We start from the raw sequence: 21,622 nt of genomic DNA on the forward strand, positions 1-21,622 counted from the left end.
AAAGAGTTTCACAATAAAGCTCCTGTCATTTATTTTTGTATGTGCATATTACTGTGTGTTTTGGGGTTTCCCTATTTTGGAATTTCCTGAGTCTGGAAAAGCTAAAATACCTTCTGTGGGAAATAGCTCTTGGTTTGGGTCAATTTTTGCTTATATCCAATTTACACATTTTAACAATCATGAAATGTGGCTACTGGTTAAGAATATAAATATTTGAACAATATCCTAAGTATATAATGAAGCTCAGTATGCTTCATCGTAATGCCCAGGGGTCAGTAGCAGCCCCCATCAAACCTAGGTGCAGCTCCCTGACTAATTGTTTATTGGGTCTGTGCAAAGCTTTGACCAAAGCTGATTACACTGCAGTTGCCATGTGGAGGCAACTGTTCTCACTATGCAGCACAGCACCTGGGGTGGGGGTTCCTTTAAGGGGAAGGTAGCCCTCTTGAACTTTTGCACCATCTTGGAAAGCATGCACAGTGTACTGGAAAATGTAGCCTATCCCAATACTTTGCCCCATAGAGCTCTTAAGAGAGGGCTCTGTCTCTCTTAAAGGGCCCTCCCAGCATTGAGAAAAGTGCCGTACTGTGCGGAGGTCAGCAGAGTGTGAAATGGCTCTCACATTGGCAAAAAATCCTTCAAAATGCCCCTTGCTTGAAAAATAGTGAAGATCACTGGTACAGCTGGTCATCCTCATTTTCATCTTCAACAGTGCCTGCATTCATACAATCTTTCCCACATCAGTTTTTGTAAACAGCAGAGCACAACATGCCACATTGCTTCCATTTGCAACTTCTAGTGCATGGCTCAGTGACAGATACTTTGCAGCTGCAGTGAATCAGGTCCAGTAGTATGTTGGGAGCCGGACCAAGGTCAGTGATTAGAGGATGCAATTCTCCATTCATGCGTTGGCTGGAAAAGTGTATCGGGGCAGGAACATACATGCCCAGAGTCTTCCGAAACAATCCAGTGGAAATGGACATGGAGGAGATGGTTGTGCACTGCATATTCTGTTGCACACAAATGAACAATGACAAACTCATTCCTTGTGGTGATAATTTTCTTCAAGTATTGCCCATACTGTAGAAAATTCAAGGGATCTGTCTCAGGACTTCTGCCATATACAGACACAATAATTTTTCAATCAACGGTGATCAGCTCACAAACAGGAACAATTGCTGATGCAAGACATGAGCCCAAGTGTGACACTTGTGCATCTGAGTCGCACAAGTGTCAAAACATGACTGTTTTACTAACCAATGCAGTAGTTGCATCAGAGTCTGTCAAAGTGCGTGCAAACTTGACAATCAGGAATGCTTCTGTACCAGTTGCCCATCTCTGCATATATGTCACACAATTTTTTCACAAGCTGTGGTAGATTGCATTGCAGTGTTCCCTCTAGCATACAGAAGCATAAACAAGATGTCTGTATCATCAACAACTACTAATAACATAAGAATGGCCCTGCTGGATTGGCCCAAGGTCTGGGAAGCATGTGGGAAACCCACAGGCAAGAGATGAAGGTGTGCCCTCTCTCCTGCTGTTGCTCCCCTTTCAACTGGTATTCAGAAGTATCTTGCCTCTGAGGCTGGAGGTAGCCTATAACCCTCAGACTAGTAGCCGTTGATAGATCTTTCCTCCATGATTTTGCCTAAGCCCCTCTTAAAGCCATCCAGGTTGCTGGCTGCCACCACATCCTGTTGCAGAGGATTTCATGGGTTAATTATGCGTTGTGTGAACAAGTGCTTCCTTTTGTCAGTCCTACATTTCCTGGTCATCAGTTTCATGTGATGAATGCTGGTTCTAGTATTGTGAGAGAACGAGAGAAATTGCTCTTTCTCCACTCCTTGCATAATTTTATAGATTTCTATCATGTCTCCCCTCAGTCATCTTTTTTCTAAGCTAAAAAGCACAGGTGTTGTAGCCTTGCCTTGTAAGGAAGCTACTCTAGGCTTCTGTGCATCTTGGTTGCCCTCTTATACACATTTCCCAGTTCTATAATGTCCTTTTTTGAGATAGGGTAACCACAGTACTCCAAGTGTGGCTGCACCATAAATTTGTATATGGATATTTGTATAATGCTAATACTGTATGCATTATATTGGCAGTTTTATTATCAGTCCCTTTTCTAATGATTCTGAGCATGGAATTTGCCTTTTTCACAGTTGCCACACACTGAGTCGACACTTTCAATGAGCTGTCCACCACAACCCCAAGATCCCTCTCCTGGTTAGTCCCTGACAGCTCAGACCTCATCAGTGTATATGTGAAGCTAAGTGCATCACTTTACACTTATCTACACTGAACCACATTTTTCATTTTGTCACCCACCCAGTTCATATTTAAATTTGCACATGATTTCTGTAAGTCTGTGTTTAGTGATAAGAAGACAAGCATTCTTTGGTTCATGAGACATGGGTCAACATGGTGGATCTCACCATTGATGACAATGCCCTTCTTCAGTGCTTTCACGGTTACGGCTTGAGAAGACTTGGCAATTTTCACATCTTTATTTCCCTGCTTTGTCATGTATTATCCAGCCAATATCCTCAGCCCCATGTGCAGTTACCTTCTTCAACCTGTCTCAATGACTAGTAATTCTATTTCACAGGTCAGTAAGATATGGGCTAGAAGGATTGTGTGATATCAGGAACTATAATAACTTTGTCCTGTAAATCCTTAGACATTTGGGCATTGGAAATATCAATGTTCTGCCGATGTGGACTTCATGTGTGCCAGATTTCAAAACTATGCCCATCCATTCAGGAAATATAAAAGGGGCATGCTGTTACCCCTTTTCATGAAGGCAAAATCCAGATTCCTCCACATGGGGGTGAAATGATTGTCCAATGAATTTCTTCAGTTTCAGAAGTTTTTTTAAAAGGTTCTGGCTTGAAACAAGCCATATTTCACCTTTTCCAGCCATTATTAAAGGGAAAAAATTCAAAAATTCACCAAAAATCAGGGGATTGACCCATGGTTTGGGGGGGGGGGGAATTACAAGTGTAATTCCAATGTGGACTTCATGTGTGCCAGATTTCATAACTGTAGGCCCATCCAGTCCAGAAATATAAAGCGGGGGAATAGGGAATGCTGGTACCCCTTTTAATGAAGGCAAAGGGAAGATTTCTCCACATGCTTGTAGGATGATAGTCCAAGGAAACTCTTATGTTTCAGAAGGTTTTGCAAAGTTCTGGCTTGAAACAAGCCAGATTTCACAATTTTTACAAACATTTCAAAAATTCACCAAAATGAAAATGAGGGGACTGACCAATTCACTAAAAGGAGCCCCCTATATTTTTAAATGATTTCTTTTTCTATTTCCCCATTCACCTCCATGGGAAAAACCATATTCCATTTTGCTAATTCCAGAATTCTGAACTATTTAAAAATTAATTTTGATATTTCAGAATTGATTCTGACTTTACTAGTCTGTTGTTTTTAAAAAAGATCAAATTTTACAGATTTTTACTCATGCTCGACAATTTTGGATAAAACCTGAATTTTCAAATCAGAATTTCCACAGGCCTAACATACAACATGATACAACAGTGGAGAAAGATGTGAGCCTGCATTAGCTAATGCTAATTAGCTAATGTGAGTTTAAATTAGATAAAGTTGCTCCCCCAAGGTTACTGAAAATAATTAGTGAGCTAAATTTTCACTCAAATGCCCAACTAGATAATTTTTACATAGGCAATTAATGTACTGTCTGAAAACATTTCCCATGTAACTAACAAGGGTTTGAAAATCTGGTTTGGTTAGAGTAGAACCATACCCGAACTGAACCAGGTCTGGTCTGGTTCTATGCACACTAGAGCTGGGCCTGGTCTGGCTCTAGTCTGAACTGGTTTGGGCCTGGCTAAAATTTGGATTTATCACCATTGCCAGGCTCCAGTGGGTGCTGTCACAGCCACGGCGGGTGGGGTGGAGGGTGACTCCTAATATCCCCCCTTCCGTCCTGCCCCCAGTCATTTTAGGCCTGTTTCAGGCCATTTTAGGCCCATTAAGGATCTGCCTGCAGTGATGGAAGCCATTTTGGAAGCCACTGCACATGCCCAATGGACCTCTGTGTGGTCTGTGATCTGGCCACACAGAGATCCATTGGGCATGCACAGCAGCCTCCAAAATGCCCCCCCCCTGCAGGCAGGTCCTTAGGGCCTAAAATGGCCTGAAACAGGCCTAAAATGGCCTGTAAAGGGCAGAAAATGACCAGGGGCAGTGAGGGGAGGGGTAAATCAGGAAGAACCCCCCCATAGCTGTGACAGGGCCCCCTGGATCCCAGCAAGGTATTCCCCTGGAGGTAAGTCTGCCTTTTTTAAACTTAAAAAATAATCAAAACCCTAGTCTGGCTTTGAGCTGAACCAAGCCTGGTCTGGCTCGAGGTCAAGCAGTTTGCATATCCCTAGCAACAAACTAATGCAGATACTGCAACCTCTACAATAGGAGTTATCTATTACAGAAGCTACTTGTTACATTAAATATTTGTCCTACTCTTGAAGTGAGCATTTGCCCATATTCCCCCACTCCCACCCCTGCCACAGAAAGTAACAATTGCTACTGGCTTGAATAGTTACCTGACCTCTTAATCTTGTCCCCATTTCTGCAAGTGTCTGGCTTCATCTTGCCTGTCAGCCACATTACTAAAGCAGGCTGAAACTGTCGGGACAAGTCACAGGTCAGTAGCTGAGCACATGCTTTGCATCCAGGAGGCTCCAGGTTCAATTCCTTCCATCTTCAGGTAGGTCTGGGAATGGTCTCTGCCTGTAAAACTGAACTGTAGCTGCTGGTCAGTGTTGTAAATACTGAGGCGCTTCACACAACACATGCGAAGAACCTGACAGGGTTCTGCAGGGAGAGTGGGCTTAGCCCAGGTGCGTAACAACGATCGGGCAAGGGGAGACGGTTGTCTGGGGGCCCCACTGCCTGGAGGGGCCCCCCAGAGGCACCTCACGTGACTCCCCATTGCCCCCTGCCCAGCCCCAAGGCCCCTCAGCCGTCTCTCCAGCTTGTTTGCCGTCTCTCCAGCTTGTTCTCCTGGCCGGCAACCGAGCAGCAGACAGGCTGCAAAGAGCTCCTTTTCTCCCGCCTCTCAGCTGATCGGCGGGTGGGCGGGGCTTCCACGGAGGCCTCGTGTAGGCCTCTGTGAAGCCTGAACTCCAGTAGGGCCCAAGCCAGCCAGGAAGGAGGAGGCAGCCAGAGTGGCCACCACTGCTCTCTGCAGCAGAAGACCCCTTGCTGCCAGGTAGAGTGTGAACTCCTTTTTGTGGTTACCTTCCCCACCCCTCCCTGGATATATAGGGATCTGCTTGCCATAGGGCTTTGATATGGGGGGGCGGGACTGAGAAGTCTCTGAATATTTATCTTTAAACAGCTTGGAAAATTTGCTGGCTTGCTGGCTTAAAAAAAACTATCCAAAAAGTCCTATAAGTGGCTTGTTTCATGGCAGAAAATTACAAAAACTTCTGGAAGAAACAGTATTATATTTATTTTATTCATTCATTCATTCATTTATAAATGCACTTATGTTCCAAGTTGTTTTGCAACCCAGAAGGTCTGAGTGAGAACTGTGAAGCATGCCTTCTGCTTTTATTTTATTTTATTTTTCTTGTGTGTGAACTGCTCCCCAATAACTTGCAGGGACTTCAGGGTCAATCTGGCCAACATGTGAATGCAGCACCTCCATTCCAGAGGAGATGTGTGTTAAAGGGCTTTAAAAGCCTCCTGTGAAAAACGTCCTGGAATCAAACTTGACTGAATTTGTTCAGAATTCTGAGAAAACAAACATAGGCTCACCCTGCATGGTTGAAAGTCTCCTTTGCTAATCTGCAGCAAGGGGTCCATTTTAATCATTCATCTTTCTAGTGTGTTCTAGGCATTAAAAGTAAAACAAATGTATAGTACTCAATGTATATCACTATATATTGTGACGTGTGCGTGTGTGTATTCAGTGAAATGTATTTCCAGGCAGCATACTTATTTTGGAATATCAGACTTAAATCCTTGGGGGCCTGGGGTGTGCGGAGGCCCTGGACTTTGGTGGGGGGGCCCATTTTAAAATCTCGTATCTGGGCCCACTCCAACCTTGCTACGCCCCTGGCTTAGCCCACTATCCCTGCAGACGAGCAGCCACTCGTAGCTAGGCAGCTGGATTGGCCGCCCACATGGCTGCTGGCTTCATCACAGAGCCGTCGGGGGCTGTGGGAATTGTGGGCCGCGCGGCCCCCAGAAGTTCCAGGATGCCCCGCACAAGTGCGTGGGGCATCCTGGAGAGACTTCCTGGTTGGGGGTCTACTCATGTGTCTACACATGGGGGCCAACACACGAGCACAAAAACAAGTTCAACGGAGCGATCGCTTAAGCCTTGTTTAATGGGAGGGGGATTTAACATGGTTAGCTGCCTAGAGCTGCACGGCTCCTGTTGCAGCACATGATCGCTCAAAAGCAGGCTGGGCTCCCTTAGCCCACTTTTGGGTGACTGTGGGAATAGCCTCACTGAGTGAGATGAAGCAATGGTCTGACTCAGTACAAAGCAGCTTCCTCTGACCCTGTGTACCATGCTTCAAGTGAGCAGCTCCAGATTAAAGTACCTAGGACTGTCAAATGGCCATATTTTTTCTGCTGCAACCAGTTAAACTACGTGTACTGTATACCTGCCTTCTACCCAGTCATAACATCTGCAGTCCATCTGGCTCAGTATTGTCTTCACTGACCAGCAGTGACTCTCCATTCCAGACAGGGGTCTTTGTCATTCCTACCTAGAAAAGCTAGGGACTGAACCTAAGGCTGTATATGTGTAATACTACCACTAAGCTATAGCCCCATCCACAAACCCATTCTAGCAAATAAACAATAGCACCAACTGAAAAGTGAGAGACATGCAGTCCCCCCCTCTTTTGTCCCCACCCCTAGTGACACCAGGTCCTACCCGAAATTTGCCATGGATAAATCATACCCATCCTCCATTCATAACCTGCTACATTATCCCATGACTCCACACTCAACACACAGGGTGATCTCTATTCTGCCCATAGCCCATCAGATTCTGCTAAGTTCTGCCCATGACTAAGCCATTTCTGTTCTTCCAGCTATGGCCAGCCAAATTCCATCTTCTTGCCCACCTCAACTCTGCCCAGGCTAACAGTGAACAGTATGTGATTAATCAAAACTTGGCAAACCTGTTGCTAAGTTGATGCTGTGTGAGGGCAGATAAGGTAGCCAAAATGGTTTGAGCTTCTGAAATCTGTTGTACTTGTGAAAGGCTAGTTCAGCTCATTATAGGAGAGGCCTGATCTGTACTAACTGCTCACCTGCCTGAGCTTATTCAGTAGTGTTCAAGGCCAGATTTTTAAAGGGCGCAAAAAAATTTAAGCAGACAATAAAAACAACTTTGCTAAAAACATCAAGCAGAATAAAGAAGGTCTTTAAATACATCAAGCAGGAAACCTGCCAGGGTAGTGGTTAGATGACAAGGTACTGAAAGGCTCCTTAAGGATATGCAGATGGAAGAGATGCTGAATGAATGCTTTCTATCTGTCTTTACTAAAGGAGATTTAGTGCAACTTCTTGTGAATGAACTTCTCAGGGAGGGGAGTTTGAAGAGCTAGATCAAATAAAAGTGCTGAGATGATGTTCAGTAGTATATCTACAAATTAAAAATGATCAGCTGGGCTTGGACAGCATACATGCAAGCGTTCTTAAATAACTCAAAATAGCTCAAAATTGAAATGGCCAATCTTCTAACAAAAACATGTAATCTTAAAATCAACAGGCTGGCTGACTGGCTAACTATCATATTTCCATATGACTCAATCATGGTGTCTCATGGCAGTTAGCAAAAAATTTTCCATAAATGATTGGAAGTTAGGAGTAAGCAATCTGAGGTGGACAAGTTTGCAGCTATTCAGATTGGTTAAAACCCAAACAGAGGCAATATGCTTCTGAGTACCAGTTGCAGGGGAGCAGTGGCAGGAGAAACATTTCTGCTTGTGGGCTTCTCAGAGGCATCTAACTGGCCACTGTAGGAAACAGGATGCTGGATTGGATGAGTTCTAATCTGGCAGGGATCTTGGTATGTTCTTAAAATTGTGAAGTGAATTTGGAGGTTCTTCTTTAGGAGAAATATCCAAAGTTCCAAGGAGACACACAAAATTCCTCAGAAAGTTTCCATACTTCCATAACTTAAAATTGCCTTGACAGATCATACCAATGTGCATCTAGGTTGGTATCATGCTTACTTGTGGTTATTTCTCAGTTGAATTTCTCAAACAGAAACAATTAGCCAGACAAGAAGTGACTGATTCTATTGGATGACATCCTAACTAATGAAACATGCACATTAGTCGGGTCTGTGGGGACTCAGCAGAAGCCTTTGTACAACTCTCTCAACTCTTGCCCATGCTGTTGTGTGAGAATGCTATTATGACCGAGCATTACATGCACTCTGGAAGCACCTATGAGTGCTAACAATTACTTAGGGCGACATGTTTCTATTAATGCTTGTAAGTCGTAGTACTCTTGCACAACAGTGAGGGGACTGGGGAATTTTGCACAAGGATTCCTGCTGTGTCCCTGCAGACCCTAATACTGTGCATGCTTTGTTAGCCCAGATGTCAGCCACTATGTCTAATTAAATGGAATTTCATTAGGTAAATTAAGTAAGAAATGACTTAGCTCTTGTGAAAGATCAAACATAACAAAATAATCTTTATGTTTTAGCTGGTGCAAAGTATCTTTGATGGTGGAAATCTTGAAAGATTGATACCGGCTGTGACATTTTCTGATGACTGACATATTGGGTTGGAAATGCTCAGAGAGAGTAAGTGTTACAGTTCCTCATGCTCAGCTGCCAACTCCTTCCCCACACACTGAATGTGGCATGAGGGTTTATTTTGCATCTCCCTTAATTTATAGCTCTTTCATAACAGCTGTAACGTTCCCATAAAGCTGACAAGTGGCCCAACCTTCACGCTTAGGCTGTAAGAAGCTTATGCCTAGTGAGAAGCTTTTTAGGCTATGAAATAGTTTGCTCTTCTTTTACACAAAGGCAACTGAGTAGCATCCTGAAGAGTGAAATAATACTGCCAGGATGTTTTAATTCACAGGGGCCCAAACCTGGCAGAGTTAGGATAATTATTGCTACACAAGGAATGTGCTCTTAGTAATACATTTCACGGAATCCAAATAACAAGATTGTTAAATCAATTGCTCCAACAATTCCTTTTTCTTCCCTTTGCTACCACTCTCAAGTGCTCCTGCTCCCTTGAGTAAATGGCCTCCAGCCATCTCCCCTTGCTGCCTTTTACAGCAAAAGCCCCAATCCATATGTTACTACATTTCTCTTCTTACAAATCTCTTCTTTCTCATGGTACCTTTAGTTTAAAACTTCAGTCCTCATTCCCAAATGAAACAAAACCTATATATATTAGAATTGGACAAGAATTACTTTCAAGCTTTCTGAAATCTTTTACAAAGTGGGATATATGCTAAAATTGGTTCATGCACTGCAATAAACAAAATTGAATTCAGACTGACAAAAGGTTTATAATTCTTACAGCGAATGCCATGACTCTTAAGAATAATTCAGCAAATCATGGCAAATTATATTTTGGAAGAGTAACTGCAATTACTCTCATTTATAACATTCCTATGCTTTTCTCTATTCAGTAATAAAATACACAACCCAGTCCTCTAATGGGATTTCCAAAGTTTGCTAAAATGATTTAAAAGTTTGCGCCAACTTTAATAATGTTTGGTTTTTGATGCAAGAACTTCCATTTCAAAGGATGCAAAAAATAGAGATGTGCAAATCGATCAGCTAGCAAATAGATTCACCACAAATCAGGGGTGATTCCCAGTTTCATTTGTGAATTGAATCACCCAATAAATAAAGATTGCCTTTCTCTTGCTCTGGCTCCTGCAGGAGCAAGAGCCGGACATCCACTCCCTGGCAAGGAGGCGTGGCTTGGAAGTGTGCAACATATTCAACCAGGACTAGGCACTGCTGTTCTTTGTTGCCACAGACAGCAACAATGAGCCAGGCTTTGCCCATTGCTCTTCTCCTTGAGAAGACTATGAGTGAACTCCAGACCACACTGACCACTGAGGAAGGAATAGCCTTGGCAGGTTAGTTGAGGACTGGAGTGGTGGATCAGCTCAGGACACCCTTGAGTAAATTGGCAGAGAGTGTTTTGTCCTGCCTATGTGACCCAAGGATGAAGGGCAAAGCGAATTCCCCTGACTAGCTGCCCAGGTGGATGGGCCTCCTGGTTGTAGAAGTTAGGCAAGCTAAGGATAGGAGACTGGGGTGGAACCAAGTGGAGGGTGCTGGAGTGCCTACTAGTGTGCAGTGCACCCCTGGCAGCAGAACTATTAACACTGCTTCCCTGTTCAGCAGTGTGATATCCCACCTCCGCATTCCACCTGGTGGTTCATGGAGGGGGTACCTTGCCAGAGGTATGGGAGGAGCCCATCAAGCCCTGTAGCACTGCTGAGCAGTGTGTGCTGCAGTATCTGCAGGAGCTGGAGGCAGGCTGCTAGACGGAGCCAGTCCAGTTTGGGGCAATGCGCCACCAATTCTGGCCAGGCTTGGTGACAGTTGCCAGACAGTTTGTCTCACCAACCACGTCCAGAATGAGGTGTTCTCTATGGCCAGGTTAGTAGGTCAGTGACTAACTGACCCAGATAATAATTCAAATAAATTATTTAAAATTGCCCCATTGCTTTGTGGATTGCTTGGGTGGTAGGTAGGTAGGGTCATGCCCTACCACCCAACCCACATTGGTGTCTCTAGGATCTATCCATGGGGAACAATGGGGTGATAAGAGTTCCCCATTGTTCTCTAGGGGGGAATCATGAATTTTTCATGTATTTCCAGTTTGATTTATTGAACTGGCCTGTTATGGCCAGCTGGTTCAATGAATCGATCCCCCCACCCCGCCATTTGATTAAAGGTTGAATCACATTACAAAAGATGTTTGTGCACATCCATAGCAAAATGACCTATGGAAAGCATCTTATATTCCATGCTTTTCATTTTTTCGCCTGTTCACAGCTACAGGGGTCCAGCACCTAAGTGCCATTAAAAAACAACAACCCTGGGAAGGACATTATATTCATTTTCTTTTAGTCTTGTTGCTGTGAGTATTGTTGTATTTATGAGCTATTCTGCATACTTATGCACGTCAAAATGTTCTTTTTTAAGCCTCCCCTGGGTCTGCATTAATATATAAATTAGCAGACTTTGCACATAGCATCTGCACCACTAGTTTGTCGCCACGCTTTCCTCCCCCTGCCGCCGCCTGCCTCCTCTCACCTTTCCCTCCCTGCCTGCTGGCAGTGCTTTCCTTCCCTGCCGGGCGCGGCGTGGCTCCCCACCTGTTCTCACCTTTCCCTCCCTGCCCGCCAGCCCAGCAGCACTTTCCTTCCCCATTGGGTGTGGCGTGGCTCTGCCACCCGCCCGGCCAGGTTCCTCTCGGCAGTGCGGCTCTGCCACCTGCCTCCTCTCAACTTTCCATCCCCGTCCTCCGGCAGCGCTTTCCTTCCCTGCCGGGTGCTTCTTGCCCCCCCTTTCTCCCCGCTCCTCCCAGTGGCCAGGCCAGGGCCCGCCACCCCCTCCTACTCCTCAGCCCGGCGGCCACTTTGTCTGTCGGCCATCCACTTCCTCCTAACCCTAACCCCCTCGCCACCCGCCCCGCAACCTTCTGGGACAGTTTGCTTCTTCCCCTGCCTCTCCGCGAGAGTTCCTTGCAAGGGTTCCGCAGCTATCGCAAGATTTCTGTGACGTATCCCCCTTCATCCATGCATGGACTGTCTTCGTGAAATAAATATATAGATGCTCAGTTTTGAAAACAACTGCAGAATTAAAAGACTTCTGTTGGCCCTGTTGCTGGTTCTGGGTAAGGATATGCCAAGCATCTATATCTGTAAACTGTTCTAAAAATCCGTCTCTCTCATGGACATTTTTGTACTTGAAGCAGGCCAGTCACCTTTTTGTTGGCAGTTCCAGATGAGTCTAAGGAAACCATGAAGAAATCTTAGCAAAGCGTAATGTGGAATGTGTTGACAAGGGCATTTATTGAAAAGGCCATGTCAAGCTAGTAAGATGATAACTTCTATAACATATAATGTGATAGCCTGCGATGAGTCACAAATTACTAGCTTTAAATCAGTCCCCTTGTTGACTCAGCATACCTTATTTTTAGATTTAGTTCATTTTGGCAAATGTGACTTGAAGCTTATTATGCCTTGAAGCACATGTCAGTACTTTAGCATTTTACAGTTCAGCCTCCTCATTTGAATCAAATGATATATAGTAAGTGATTGCAGAGAAAATTGGACATAGTTGTTCAATTATATCTATCCTCTAATAGACATAGACGCTATTCGTTCTCATGACAAATCATCTTAAAATATCATTTTACATAGTTTACCATACCATAGAATGATAATTGTGTTAAGGGCTGGGGGCAGGTTAAAAAGCAAAGAAAAAGAAGCTTTACATGCAGACTCTTCATCATTCTGAGATATTTTTCATAAAATAAGCAGATGATACAAGCAAGAAGACTTTGCAATTTATCATAAACTCACAGAGTGTATCACTATTTTAATAACACAGAATGAACTTAACTGAGAATCATTTTTCTTCAGAAAATCCAGGTCACAACCTCACTTCTGAGAGGAAGGGATAAAAGACTTTTGTGACATTTTATTTTTTATTGGATTCAAGTTCACAGTGAGATCCAGAGCATCTGGAATATAACCACTCCATATAACTATGGAGCACAGTGAAGTGAATTAAATTGTCTTGTGCACAGATATATGAACTCTTTGAACCATTTAGCCCTACTGACTTTTGGGGTATATTTTGTCTGGAATATAATATATTTCATAGTTTTCATTGTATCATTGTAGGTTACCCTTCTATTTTGCCATTTCATTTTTTACAGCCATCGTTTCGTAACCATATTGAATATTATAATGGCTTTTGGAAGTGATAATCAGCCAATTATGGCCACTGATAGACATTGCAACTGTCTAAATGTATGTCTCCCAGATCTCCATGAAACCCTTCCTCTTGGCTGGATGCAAGTTAATTGAACTCATTACTTGAGCAGGAAAGGGTGGAATGTTGCTACTGAGCCCTATGTTGATGCCTCTGCACACGGGGGTTGCACTCACATGGGAATGGGTTACTAATGGAACACGCCACAAGGACTGAAGCATGGGGGCTGTACAGAAACTCTGCTCTATCTTTATTAATATAGTGGGGAACACCCCCCCCCATAAGCTTCTGAAACTGTGATAGAGCAAAAAACTAAAGTTTGACAATTTTGTAGCCATATTCTAAGAAATAGAATAGCATGCATGGTTACACAAAGGAAACAGCATGTGTGGCACACAAAGTGTAACATCTATGTGGCACATCTATGAGCCTACTAAAGTAACACGTGAGTGTAGAATGGTGGGCCACTGTGCGAAACACGATGCTGGACTAGATGGGCCTTGGGCCTGATCCAGCAGGGCTGTTCTTATGTTCTTATGAATAACATTATATTTTCTTCCATGGCTTTTTTATGCTGGCATTACTGTGGAGATGAGCTAGACACTTCTGTAGTTGTGTGCCCATTTGGCATTTAAAATCCAAGGATGGACAAAAATGTGTGTGTAGCTGAACAGAACTAAGTGCTGAATACACTGGATAAAGGACTTCCAGGTGCTGAGAGACAGATGATATTGAGAGTATAGGCTTAACTAATACTATCTGTGTTTGCTTTCTTTAAGCCCCATGGAGGGATATCTAAAATATGTCCTTGAGAGGATCTGAGATCAACTGCTATGTTGCCAGCTCCTCCTATGAAAGAGACATCACAGTTCTATATTACATCACAGACAGAACCTACACACCAACTCACATCACCTTACCACAGTGCTTCCAGTTGACTCTATTAATACATACATTCAGGGTCAGTTCACGCATGCAGTGTAATCACAAATCATTCTCAGTAATGACGTGAACCTAAATGCATGACCTAAGAAATGAAAAAAACACTGAATTTAAATTTATATTAAAGTTCTGTCTCTAATGTTGTATCTGTGATGGCCATTCACAAATGTCAGTGGCCATTTGACACTGCAGTCAGGGAGTGTTGAACATGCATGTGTAAATCAGCTGTAAATCATTGTGATGGTTCACTTTAATTCACTAGATAAAAGGAAGATAGTTTCAAGAAATGTAAATACAGAATGACTATGTGAATTGCAGCACCTTCTTTAGTTTTAGTGAAATCTTGCACATTATTCAAATGTGTCTAGGTATATAATTTATGTTGAACAGGAGCCAAATTTGCATAACCTCTGCAACTATATTAGTGCTCTTGTCCTAATCAGGACACTTAATGAAATTTTCTCTTCTACTACTAAATTGCAACACTTCACAATTAATTAAAGGGAGTGTTGATTATTAAATTAAGCACAGCTTAAATTAGCCCCCAGCTAAATTCAGCGTTCCTTGGAGTCAGGGCCAACCAAGACATTTTGCTGTCTAAAGCAAAATTAGGACAAGATGGAAGATTCCAGTCAAGTGAGGCACTAATAAGCCATGCTACCAAGCCAGTGAAGCGTGGGGTGATGTTAGCACCCATGCCCAGAGAAATAGAACTTTCCCTTCCCTTCCCAGACTATTTGGCATGCCCAGCCTCAGTTTTTCTCTTCAGGGGGAGAAATATACATTTGTAGGGGACAGAAAAGCATTTTGGAGGAAACTCCTCACATGCTTGGGATGGGGAAAGAACTGCACTGCTGCACAGCAGAGAGAAGCCAGCCAGAAAGAACTGTGCAAGGTTCACAGCACCCTATAGTCCATAACTAGGGCACACAGAGGAGAGAGAAGCCATGCAGGAAACGGAAGGCTCTGTTTATGTTTCAGGCATAACCTTCAAGCCCTGATATCAATTTATAAGGGCACGGAACAGAGCCAGTAACACAGACAGACACCGACACACACATACACACTGAAGACACCCCTACACCAAGCTCAGTAATCAAGTGGGTTCTCTTCATGCTGTTTCTAGTTTATAAGCCACTCTTGCAAAGTCCATGTACATGGATAATGCTTTATATATGCATAAATCATATCTGGTTAGGAATGGGAGCTCATGTTCCAATGCTGACGACATTTGGGAGAGTTGATGCCTTCAGCGAACTTCCTGAAAGCATTTTGTTGCCACCCCTTCCACTGGAAACAAGATGGTGCCCTTGGGATCATAAACACACTTACCTGAGAGTAATTTCAACAGAAAACAGTGAGACTCACTTCTGATTAAACATGCTTAGCATGAACAGTTAGTTTGACCCAGCAGGCTGTATGCTCTTATTAGTGTGATTGTAATTGCAAATATAGAACAGAGGTTTTTAGTCAGAGTCTGATAAGCTTTGAGGTCTTTTTAATCTTTTATCTCTCATTTCATCACAAGGGTCTTGTGGATTTCTGCCTCCAGTCCACTGTATGTGTACAGTTGCTTGTGTGGAATACATCATTGGCAAAATTAAGACAATATTAATTTAGCTATCATAGAACTGAGATCCTCATTAACTCCTTCCTATTGGCTGGATTTGCAGTCAGTAATGAGATCCTAGATAAAAGAAATGTTTCCCCTAGTATTAAAGAAGACTTTCCCCCAAGATAAGAACCACTAAGGAAAAACCTTTTCCTGCATTTTTAAAACAGCAGAATTAATTCTAGATTTCTCCCTCCCATCTCCCCTCCCCCCCGCTGCCATCAACCATAAACAAAGGAGAACGAATCCAGGATTTTCCCCCTCTTAAGAATGCCAAGAAAACAACATTTTTTTAAAAAAAACACCTTTAAAAAAGAATAATAATACAGGATTCCCCCACTACTTCAGAATCACAAGCAAGCACATTGCTAACAATTTATAAAGAAGGAAAAATAGTCCAGAATTCCCCCCCCAGTTATAATGTACAGAGAAAACACATGAAAGTTGAATTAATACCCCCAAGTAATATAAGTCCCCTTCCCAATAAATAAAATGCCCCTTTCTTATGGTTCACTGTTGGGAGGGGGAGGAAAGAAAGAAAAGGAAAGGTGGCACACTCCTACTCCTAGCAAAAAGTAGGGAACACAAAGACCTGTCTATAGTGCTGCTGGAGTCCCAACAGCACCTCCCAACATGCTTCCAGCTGGACGCTGATGGAACAAAGAGATGCATTGACTTGTCTATGCATGCCCAGTTGGGCCTGTCCTGCTGCCTAGACAAGAGGTTCTGAGTGCAATTGAGTAAGGAGTTAGGAAGAAGCATGCATGCAGTCTCCAAAATCCTCACTTGGGTCTCAGTTGACCATGACAGTACCAAAACAGACTGCTGCTGTCAGGAGCACACCCACCGTGGACCAATTGGCTCCATCGCCGCCCAGCCTTCTCCTCCTCTCAAGTGGCTTTGCATAGCTGGCCCCTCTTCAGCCATCTGCTGCCTCTGCTCTTCCCCTTGGCATTTCCTCCCAGCCTCTGCCACCCAGGCCCTGACTCAGAATTCCAGCAGGACACCTGGTCTCCCGGAGCACTGTAGGGAGGTCATTGTGTTCCCTACTTTTTGCTAGGAGTAGGAGTGTGCCTGGAAGCAGGGATTCCTATCAGTTGCATTGCATCAGACTGCCTTAATGTTTTACATATTATTTTTGTTTGACTCCTAGGCGCCGAGAAAAGGGCGATTTTTAAGGCTCCAGAGAACTATAGTTGAACCTAGCAAAACTCCAGAGCTTGAAGTGGGAGAGACATGTACAGTAAGGAAGATCTGTAAAGCCACTGTACTTGTTTTAACAAATCCTGGGAAGCTCCCCAAGTCAAACAGCAAAGGCTTTTTAATATATATTTGCTGTTAGCTCTCTCATAGCCTCTGCTTCCTTCATGTCTGCTTTTTAGCTTTAAAGTGGGGGAAACAAACTTTCTTCTCACACGTCTTGGTGTTAAATATATTTGCACCCTTTGGGGGCCCTTACTCAGCTCTGTCTGAGCTGTAATTAGTGTCCACAACTCAAGAGAAAAATAAACTAAAAGCACATTCCACAAATATGCAAAGTCTCATTTTACATTCAAAGTGGAAGAAGCGTGTCTGAGAGAAATGATGCTCAGTACGTAATACACATAAGCATTACAAACCATGTGAATTCACATTCCAAAGTGGATAAGTATAACATTCAGCAACATCACTATTCAGCACCAGTTATTCCCTTTTACTCTAAAGGGGCTATTCACACAGCCACACTCATGCACAGGCAGGCTGGGAGCGGGGGAGGCAGGGTCCAACCTACCTTCTCTCAGATGTCCGCTCCAACCCCCTGGTGATGGGCAAGCCATGTGGATGACTCTCTGTGCTGCTCCTGGCTGTGCCGGTAAACAGAGGCCGGGATTCATTTCCTGGCCTCCATGAATCCCACAGTGCACCGTGTGCCAAGTGCAGTGCACTGGGGATTTTCGCCTGGTGATGGGCACTCTAGGCACCTGACTCTGTGTCAGCAGGAGCTGCAAGCAGCTTGCACTAACACACGATCCTGAAGCTGAGGTTAAGGGCACATTTGCTCCCTTAACCTTGGCTCCGAGCCAGGGTGCAGCACTGGGTTTAGCACCACAGCACTGCCAAGATCCATGTGGATCCGAGTGGTTCTCATGGGCAGTCAAGCCCGGGCTCTAACTGTACCAAATTGCTCCAGCTAAGTTCTATTGTTTCAAAAAACAAAGTTAGCATCACTAAATTCTTATTGACCTATTTCAGTTTCAACTAGTAAGGAAGTTTACCACTTTTTTTTTTTTTTTTGGTGGCAGGGATTCTATGCTTTTAACTGCTGCCTGAAGATGGAAATTAAACTGATGTTTAATGCTTCTCTGAAAAAAAGGTGTCTGTGTGATTCTGTGAAAATCACACAGTTTTTGACAGGAGAAACAAAAGATGGCAGCCCTATTGATCAGAGATAAGGTCATGTCAGTAAAGCAGTATACAAAGCCTTTCTTGTGCAGGATTTGTATGTACACTCTTTCTCATCATTTCAGACATATGAGGATGAATCTATAGTAATGGGAAACATTTTTGTATCATCAGCTATGATTAAAAATAAAGTGTGGCTTGGCTAGGATTATGTCTTCCTTTCATTTGTGTGGAATTAACATCTTCACAATGAACAGAGCAACAACCCATAATGTTTAGTGCATCATCGTGTAATCATTTTCTTACAACAGATACCAAAATCTGATGATTAGGTGAGCAATCATTAGGTGATTATTCAACTTGATTATGTGAATAATAATGTGGGTCTTTTAAAAAAAATAAATCTCTGGAATAGTCCTTGAGTTACAGAGGAAAGTTGCAATATAATTATAACTAGGCACAAAAGCACAAAACGGTGGGGGGGGGGGAGGGAACACATTGAAGTTTCACTAATTGTAGTATTTCAGAGGCCTAAATGATGACTTTTGAATGCTTGGATGGCAACACTGAACATTCAACAACATCACAAACCCCATTTGAGTAAGAAAATGAATTATTAAACCATAGTGAGCTTAGCTATCACTTAGCATTGCCAACTGGCCAGACAAATGGCTTGGCCCGCCCTTGTGTTTGTAACAGGGATATGATATGCAAAATCAGTGATTGAAACTTTTTATAGCATGGAGCTGAGCACTTTTTCCTGCTAATCAAACCTCTGTTAAAGGGGCAACTGCAGAGATCAGCTCAAAACCTGACTTCCCTACTATCAGTTTCAGCATCCTGACTTCATTTTACATACGTAATCACTGGAGTTCTGTCTACAGAAAGTGATGGGGTAGAATTTATCAGTATTTATTCATAACTTTGCCATGTTATAACTTCTGTAATTTCAAGTGGCAATTCTTTTCCCTAGATACTGGTCCAATGTCATGGGCCCAAACCCACTACCACACCATGCAGAAGCAGAGGGTGAGAGCTCAGAGGATGAGGCATCACCCTGGACTCTGAGTCCCCTGGAGACACCTGCACAATATAGCCCTGAGGCTCCCCTCTGGAAACCAGGTATATCACCAGCCACAGTGAGGAAAGCTCTGAGGATGAGGAAACCAAAGAGACACTTGTTCCCAAAGAGCTTCCATCCATGCCTTGCCCCGAGGATACTCCCATATCCTCTGACACAGAAGACAACTTTGATCCTTCTCCAGGGGTTGAAGAATCGCCTCCTCTTTGTAGGAGACTGTGATTAAGGAATAGGGATTGACCCCTTTCAACAGCCACAGTCTCTGGAAGAGGGGGCAGAGCTACAGACTGTAACCAGCAGCCAGACTATATAAGAGCTCAGTCTGCAGTAAGCAGTTGCTGAAGCAACAAGAGTTTTCAAGCACCTATGTTCCTTCTTTGTCTTGTCTCCTGGCTTTTGACCCTTCATTTCCCTTGGCCACACTTTCACCTGCTCCTCTATGCTGTTCCATTTAGACTCTGGGCTTCTGACCCTTGGCCACAGTCTCGGTCACACACCCTTCCCTTGACAACACACCCTTGTGTACTCCTTCGTATTGACAACTGGGTTCTGACACATGGCTGCTATGGACAACACTTCACATCTCCTGCTGAGTGGTTCTCTTGGCTCTTGGCTCCAGACCATCATCTCAGCACAGAACATGATATCCAGATGCCCGAACAATCCAACCCCCTCACAGATAGTCACGCTTTGTGATACGGTTGGCATCCCTTAGTAGTAAGTGCTTCACAGGAATTGAGCTCATGTGCATGGGTGGTATGTAGCTGATGTTTGTGGGGAGAACTGTAGAACAAATGTGCTTACTGACATATATCAAGAGGAAAATTGGCAGTGGTCCTTTAGATATCTACATATAAAGTTGTTTAAAATTGAATAAGCAATGCTGCAACTAGACGGCTATTGTGTACTTCGACTGGCAGCTGCTCTAAAATATTTCAGACAAAAGTCTCTTTGGCAGCCCTGTAATCTCAGGCCATTTAAATGAAGATGCCAGGTATTGACTTCTGGACTGTCTACATGAAAAGTGAAGTGTTCAAGAGAATATGACCTTTCTCATGTAGATCAGTAGAAGAGCACCTGCTTTGCCTTTCCAGAACATGTGATGAATGTCATTGAGGATCTTCTCATGATCAGTGAGAAGAGCCTGGAGTGGATTAGCACATGAGCCAGGCGCCCACACGACTGCCAGCTCTGTTACAGAGGGGGCTGGGAGGATCAGGGGCTGCACGACCTCTAGAAACTCCAGCATACCCTGCGCAAGCGCAAAGGGTATACTGGAGAGCCCCTGAGCCGGGAGGCTGCTTTTTAGCTTCCCAGTCAGGGGTCTACTCATGAGTTGTCATGCCACTTGCTCCACTAACCTCGGCTAAGGGCAGGGGCAATTAAGCAGGTTACCCGCTTGTAAACCACTGGGCCTGGTGAGCCTGGTGGTTTACACAACCAGCAAAAAATCGGGCTAGGCTCTCCTAGCCTGATTTTTGCTGGTCGTGAGGATAGCCCCATTGTGTTTCTAAGAAATACAGGAAGACTCGTTTCTTTTTTATTACAAGTGGGAACTGAGAGCACAGTGGGAGTGGGGTGGGAAGCACACTTTATTAAAATTTAGTAAGGCCACTGGGGTTCACATGAAGTTGCTTCAGGGGCCATCATCAGCCCACAGGATGCCAAGTTGGCCATCTCTAGACAAATGCATTGAGAGAACTTATGAAACAAACAAAATATTATCCTCAGTCTTGGGGTTCAAAAAGAGTAACCATATAAGGTCTCCAACAGCTCCCTGGCAACAGAGCACTCTGAAATTCACACATGTAATTAGAAATAAAAATGTACAGTCTTATATTTTATTTTATTTTATTAGTTACTTACTTTACTTGCTTATTTTATTGAATTTCTATACTGCCTGATACAGAAATCACTTGGTGGTGTACAAATTAAAACATAATATAAAATATAAAACTTTTAAAATGCATAAAACAGATAAAAATCACAATAGATAAAAACACATTAAATTTTTAAATTAAAATTTCAGTTAAAAGCCTGGGAAAACAGGTACATCTTCAGGGTTCTCCTAAAACCAACAGAGAAGGAGATGGTCTTATTTCAGCAGGGAATGCATTCCAAAGCCCTGGGGCAGCCACAGAAAAGGCCCGGCCCCGAGATACCACCAAATGAGTTGGCAGCAACTGTAACAGGACCTCTCCAGAAGATCATAACAGGTGGCGGGGTCACGACAGCGAAGTCGTGAACCCTATATCCAAATAACTGCTCATATTCTCTAGGGAATTAGTTGCAGGAGACATGGTCTTGTGTTAGCAAGCATGAAATGTTCCCTTTGCTATGTGGGGCCCACCCTGGTTTTTATTTCAATGGGAAACTACATGTGAACACTGTAAGAGTTTCCCCTTAATGGAAGGGACCACTCTGGGAAGAGAATCTGCAGGTTCTACTGCTGGGAAGAGAATCTGCAGAGAATCTGTACGGCCCCATTTGGAGCCGAAATAAGCCCACGCTGCATTGGCAGCTTGGCCAGAGTGACTCTCCCTGACTTAAAGGCAGGAAGAGCCACTCCTGGTCTCACTACCAATGCAGCGGGGCTGATTTC

General features: G+C 43.7%; 1 protein-coding gene and 1 long non-coding RNA gene across 10 annotated transcripts in view; one reads left to right on the plus strand and one right to left on the minus strand.

The window, feature by feature from the left end:
• CDH18 (cadherin 18) overlaps positions 1 to 21,622 on the minus strand; it is an 896,981-nt gene that overhangs the window by 475,032 nt on the left and 400,327 nt on the right. The gene's annotated exons all lie outside the window — the stretch shown is intronic.
• LOC128322538 (uncharacterized) lies at positions 4,109 to 20,864 on the plus strand. Of its 3 annotated transcripts, XR_008305765.1 has the most exons (4): positions 4,109 to 4,303; positions 8,719 to 8,818; positions 16,711 to 16,800; positions 18,913 to 20,864. It is a non-coding gene; the product is annotated as an uncharacterized LOC128322538 (long non-coding RNA). The 3 variants fall into 3 exon arrangements; XR_008305763.1 differs by lacking the exon at positions 16,711 to 16,800; XR_008305764.1 differs by lacking the exons at positions 4,109 to 4,303; positions 16,711 to 16,800 and adding an exon at positions 5,136 to 5,245.

This window comes from Hemicordylus capensis, chromosome 4, assembly GCF_027244095.1.
Source record: "Hemicordylus capensis ecotype Gifberg chromosome 4, rHemCap1.1.pri, whole genome shotgun sequence".
Classification (NCBI taxonomy): domain Eukaryota; kingdom Metazoa; phylum Chordata; class Lepidosauria; order Squamata; family Cordylidae; genus Hemicordylus; species Hemicordylus capensis.